A 6,348-nucleotide genomic window follows, 5' to 3' on the forward strand; every position below is an offset into this window, starting at 1 on the left:
TCTCTCCTTCTCTCTCTCTCATATGGAAAACTATCTCTCTCAGTCTCTATCTCTCTTGTGGAAAACTCTCTCTCTTTGTCTCTCGCTCTCTCGTGGAAAGCTTTCTAAACTCTCTCTCTCTCCCTCATATCATAGGCGTAACTGCGGGGGCCACAGGGGGGCACGTGTACCCCCATTTGAAACTGGTGCTCCCCCCCCCACCCGATTTTGAGTTCATGTAGCTTGTAGTAAAACCTAAGTTTAATTTTCAATTATTATTATTATTTATTTATTATTTATTATTATTATTATTATTATTTTATTATTATTTATTATATTTTATTATTATTTATTATTAATTATTATTATTGTTATAATAATTATTATTAATGTTAAAGTTTTCTACATCAAGTAGTTTGGATGTTTTTTGTATACGAAGATAAGTGGAGTTTTACTATATTAACCGTCAGAAATACATCAATTTTCTTGATATATCTCAGGAGTATACGTATTCGTTTTCCAGACGTTATGTAAGTGTGAAGGAAATGTAATCAAATGACGTACAGAAAATAATTTATGGCCAAAAAAAATTAGTGGATAATGTAAAATTTGGAAATTAAAATATGACAGAAAATGAAAACTTCAAAAACTCCGCACACGCACGTGTATTATACAAAAATGTTATATACATGTATAACGCAACAATGTCAGTGGACTGACTTATGAAAATTTTGTACTATTCTATTTTATACGTATCACACACAAATATCCATAGAAATAAATAATTAGTTTTATCCTTTTTAATTTGTGGATGCGTTTGGATGTTTATCAGATGCATAACGCTGACCGTTGATTCACATGCAAACCAAGGCCTACTATGCTATAGAATATAAGCTAGATCTTGACCGTACGAACTGGCTGGCTCGGTTACCTATTCAAAATTATTTGCAATCTGGTCCTCAACAAAATCTATATTTATTCTTTTTTCATAATACTAGAGAGTATTCTTAATTTGCGTGTTTTGATTGTATATTTTCTTGAAAATTTTGTGAAATATATGCATACATTCATACTGCCATTTGGTAGCAAATTATTTTTCAGCGATGCACTTTACAGCTTTGCAATACACATTGCAATATTTGCTTGTGAAAATGATTAATGTACCTGTATAATCAGTTTGGTTATTCTACAACTACGGTGACATAAACTTTTGAGAGGAACGGGCTTTAATGATTTCGTAACTGTAATTCGTATAACGTAAGACCTTAGCAAAAATCATAGTCCTAGTTTACCAGTATAGATGATAGCGCCCATGATTTCGTTGCCAGTTGATATTGCCCTAAATGAATGACTATGTGTATAACAACAATAAAAGTGAGAAATTGTATAATGCAGTTGTAATTAGATCCTCATGTAAAATTAAATGGTTCGGTACCCTAGGTCCAGGATACGTTGCCAGTTTACTTTACTTTAAAAATTAAGACATAGTTATAACACTGGTGTTTACTATTACATTTGCAGCTTCAATTCTTTATGAAAGTGATTGTAATTATGTAATTGCAATGATACAATACAGTGATAATTATTTTTTAAGTTCACTTGCGAGCATATAACCAACAGTGTTAGTTGGCCCAAGATATAGGTCTATTCATTATATTTATGGTAATAATGCCGGATTGAACATCATTATAAATTTATCGTTATATTTCATTACGATGATGTGATTAATATGCCTTATATAAACTTGCTGTAAAACATCTATGGTTACTTTTTTCCTCGTCAAATTAAACAAGTTTCATTCCAGTTTTTCATAATCAAATGAAAGGAGTACCGACTGTTGTTGAGAAGTTTTGTTTCTTTTACCCTTTCATAAAAAAAAAAAAAAAATAGAATAAAAATCTAGCTAAATGTTTAAACAATATGAGCTAAAATCGGAAAGAGTCAGTGTTTATCCTTATTTATCAGTTAAAAAAAAAAAGCTACTGGTTGGGAATTCATACCGCTAAGTTTTGAGCACTAACAAGATCACGATAAACAACTTATACATTCCTCAGAGTTCGATAAAGTCGAATATATTGCATAACTGGCAACTGTCTGAAACCGAGCGTGGATTTCCTTAGTGTGGAAATCTGGCAGCCCTGTGCGGCGGTTCCTGTTAGTAAATGGCAATCATTCTGTACGCGATCGTGTGAATGATAAAGTCACCAAGACACGGCAGGTATTTTATTTTACAATGTTATAGGCAGTGTGCTCTAAGGAAAGGCTTGCTTTGCTTAGGGCCATTTATTTAGTGCTGTAAGAAGTTTTCACCTACGTAAATTAATTAAAGACACTGGAATAAAACTAATCCTTTTTTTTCAAACTGGAGACAATCTTAAATACGGTATTATGGATATCAAAGTTTTGGGTTTATGATATATATATATATATATTATATATATATATATATATATATATATATATATATATATATAGATGAATAGATAGATAGATAGATAGCCTTTGTGTGTGCGTGTGTATTTATTTACTATTTCAAAATGTCCTAAATGTTATTGATATTATTCAGAGCAGCAGCAATAGTAGTTGTATTAGTTCATGTTCATTATATATATATATATATATATATATATATATATATATATATATATATATATATATATATATATATATATATATATATATTATGTATTCTTTTATTCATGCTAACCACACCTTAACTGATTTTACAAATGATCCTGTGACATAGCTATAGAGTGCAATCATTTCTATTTGCAAAAAGTATGGTTAAGATTATATTTCATCACTATTCTGATGCAATAAAGCCACTTCTATTATGCATTTTCTCTACTTTCTAAATATTGTCTTAGTTCAAGTCTCCTTCCCGAACATCAGTTTTATATCATGCAAGCAAACATGAAAAGTTTCTTCAAAAGGCAGTCAACTGCCGACGATCCGAATGAACCTTCTCTTTCGAGTAGGAAACGTCAAACCAATGGTGACACACAAAGCACTGTAGACTGTGAAAAAAAAAGACATATGGTTAGATTCTGCTGAATCTGCTAGTGAGACTGATTCAGTTGACAGTGACAGGGGAAGGAAGCATAGGTATTACAGCATCAGTGACACCAGGAACATCATGTATTCCAAAAGTCTCTGAACAAACACATTCAGTTCTAGGACCTGACGACATAAGCAAAGGAAGAAGAACAGAGAGTCCAACTCAACCATTACAGGTCATTTTCCCTTCAACAAGGTTTGGGAAAAAGTATCGTGCCTTTACACTCTGTTTATTTCCATCTGTCCACCTGCCTGTGGTGTTTACGCATGGTAACACTGCGTCCCGGGCTTTAAATAGTTACGCTATGTGTAAGTTTTAGGTAAATAAAAGGATATCTGGGTGTACATTTGCAACTGAAAAGTGTTTTAATAGATTACTGTATGATAATTACACCGTTAATATTCGAAATAGGATATTATTATTATTGTTGAATGTAAGCTGTATGTAACTATCTAAAGCCCGGGACGCAGTGTTACCATACGCAAACACCACAGTCGGAGGGACAGTTGGAAAAAAATAGAGTATAGGTCAGCATGGAATGATTCACACAAATGGCTTGAATATTCTGTTAGTCAAGATGTTGCTTATTGCTTCTGGTGCAGGATGTTCCCTCCCCCTAATAAACTTCCATCTGAAATTGCATTTACAACTACTGGATACCGTCTGGAAAAGAGGCTGCTGGGTTTGCTCAACATCAGCCTAGTGATTATCATATGGCAGCTCTCTGTTCATGGAAAGAGTTTCAACAACGCGTAGAATCTGGAAGTACAGTTGCAGCTGCCCTTACATCTGCCCATGAGAAAACGATAATTGATAACAGACACTATACCAAACAAGTAGCTAGAGTCCTCTGTCTGGCAGAAAGACAAAAGACTGCGCAAAGAAGATGGGAATAGTCCAAATAAGGGTAACTTCGTGGAGATCTTAGAGTTGTTAAGTGAAAATGATGATATAGTGAAAACTCGACTGAAAGGAAAGAATAGAGTTAAATACACCATCCCAAACATTCAGAATGAAATTTTTGCTCCACTGGCCTAAATGACTCAGGAGGAAATCTCAGAAGAACTGAGTTCAAATACGTACTTTTCAGTCATGATTGATGAGTCCAGGGATATCAGTAAAAAAGTGTAATTATTACTATACTCTGTTTTTTTCCATCTGTCCATCCGGCTGTGGTGTTTGCGCATGGTAACACTGCGTCCTGGGCTTTAAATGATATCTTATTTCGAATATTAACGGTGTAATTCGCATACAGTAAATTATTAAAACACTTTTCAGTTGCAAATGTACACCCAGATATCCTTTTATTTACCTAAAACTTACACATAGCGTAACTATTTGAGGCCCAGGACGCAGCGTTACCATGCGAAAACACCACAGGCGGATGGACAATTGGAAAAAAAATCGAGTATAGTTGTTCGCTATGTGTACAAGAACAATATATGAAGAATTCTTGGACTTTGTTCGGCTTCACAACCGTAATGCTAAATAACTTAAAGATAGTTTGTGTACCGTTCTGAGATTGTGTTCAATTGATCCCAGAAACTGTGTAGGGCAGATATATGATGGTGTTTCTGTAATGAGTGGAGTGAATCGAGGAGTCCAGCAGCTGTTGCGTGAAGAGTTAGTACCAAAGCAACTCACATTCACTGTTATAATCACAGGCTGAATCTTATCATTGTTGACATTGTCAGGTCAGTTCGACTGGCTGACTCTTTCTTTAGTTTGCTAGAAGAGATTTATACATTTATGTCCTCACACACACCACATGAAATTTATCTTGCAAAGCAAAAGGAATTGTTTCCTAATAAGCAAATTAGATCTCTGAAAAGGCTCAGTGATACAAGATGGTCTTGTCACTATCTATCATGTGAGGTTCTGCTTGATACCTTCCCTGCTGTCATAAGTATACCTTTGAAGAGATTTCTTCATCCCAGCGCCACATAGGCAAGCGTGCACATGTTGCAGGAAGTTTAATATATTAATTTTGCATATACATCATGCTAAGTGATGTTCACCCACATTTGACACAAAACGAAGCTTGTGTCAGATATGCTTCAGTCACCGTCTTGAGATCTGTCAGCAGCTGCCCAAATGATTGATGCTATCCAGTAGGAATTAAAGAATGAGCGCTTAGAAAAAGCTTGGCATAGCATTTGGGAGAAGGTAGTTGCGATGTCCCAGAAACACAATACTGAGGTTTCACCTGCCAAGCAAAGAATACATAAATTACCGAGCCATCTAAAGGATGCTGTTGTCTTGGAAACAACTGGACATAGAGAAGTGTGTTAGCACGTGGAACAGGAAGGGTACAAAAACACACTCTATTATCCAGTAATGGACAAAAGGCTACTAACTGAAATTGAGTCAAGATTTGATGATGCCAACAAATCCCTTTTCCATTCAATATCATCTCTTGATCCTTCCTCCCCTAAATTTTTACAGCAGGACCAGTTGGAGACAATGGCAGCTAAGTATAATGTTGATTCCAGGTTTGTACAAAATGTTAATCATTGCTCTTGCATTACCACCAACATCTGCATCTTGTGAGCGAAGCTTCTCTTCACTAAGACACATAAAGAACTACCTCAGAAATTCTGTGTGATCATAAATTGTCCGGTGTATCGGTAATTGGAATCCACCAGGACAGGTAATTGGAATCCACCAGGACAGGTAATTGGAATCCACCAGGACAGGTAATTGGAATCCACCAGGACAGGTAATTGGAATCCACCAAGGAATAGGTTAATGAATTGGAATCCACCAGGACAAGGTACTTGGAATCCCACCAGGAAATTAATACCAATTGGAATCCGCCAGGAACCAGGTACTTGGAATCCACCAGGACAGGTTAATTGGATTCACCCCAGACAGGTAATTGGAATACCACCAGGATATTGGTAATTGGCGGAATCCACCAGGCAGGTAATTTGGAATCCACCAGACAGGTAATTGGAAGCCACCAGGACAGGTAATTGGAATCCACCAAGTTGGAAACCACCGGTAATTGGAATCCACCAGGACAGGTAATTGGAATCCACCAGGACAGGTAATTGGAATCCACCAGGACAGGTAATTGGAATCCACCAGGACAGGTAATTGGAATCCACCAGGACAGGTAATTGGAATCCACCAAGACAGTTAATTGGAATCCACCAGGCGGAATAGGTAAATTGGGAATCCACCAGGACAGGTAATTGGAATCCACCAGGAAGGAATTGGAAATCCACCGGATGGTAATTGGAATCCACCAGGGAGGTAATTGGAATCCACCAGGACAGTTAACTGGGAATCCACCAAGGACGGTAATT

This window comes from Macrobrachium nipponense, chromosome 47 (assembly GCF_015104395.2).
Source record: "Macrobrachium nipponense isolate FS-2020 chromosome 47, ASM1510439v2, whole genome shotgun sequence".
Classification (NCBI taxonomy): domain Eukaryota; kingdom Metazoa; phylum Arthropoda; class Malacostraca; order Decapoda; family Palaemonidae; genus Macrobrachium; species Macrobrachium nipponense.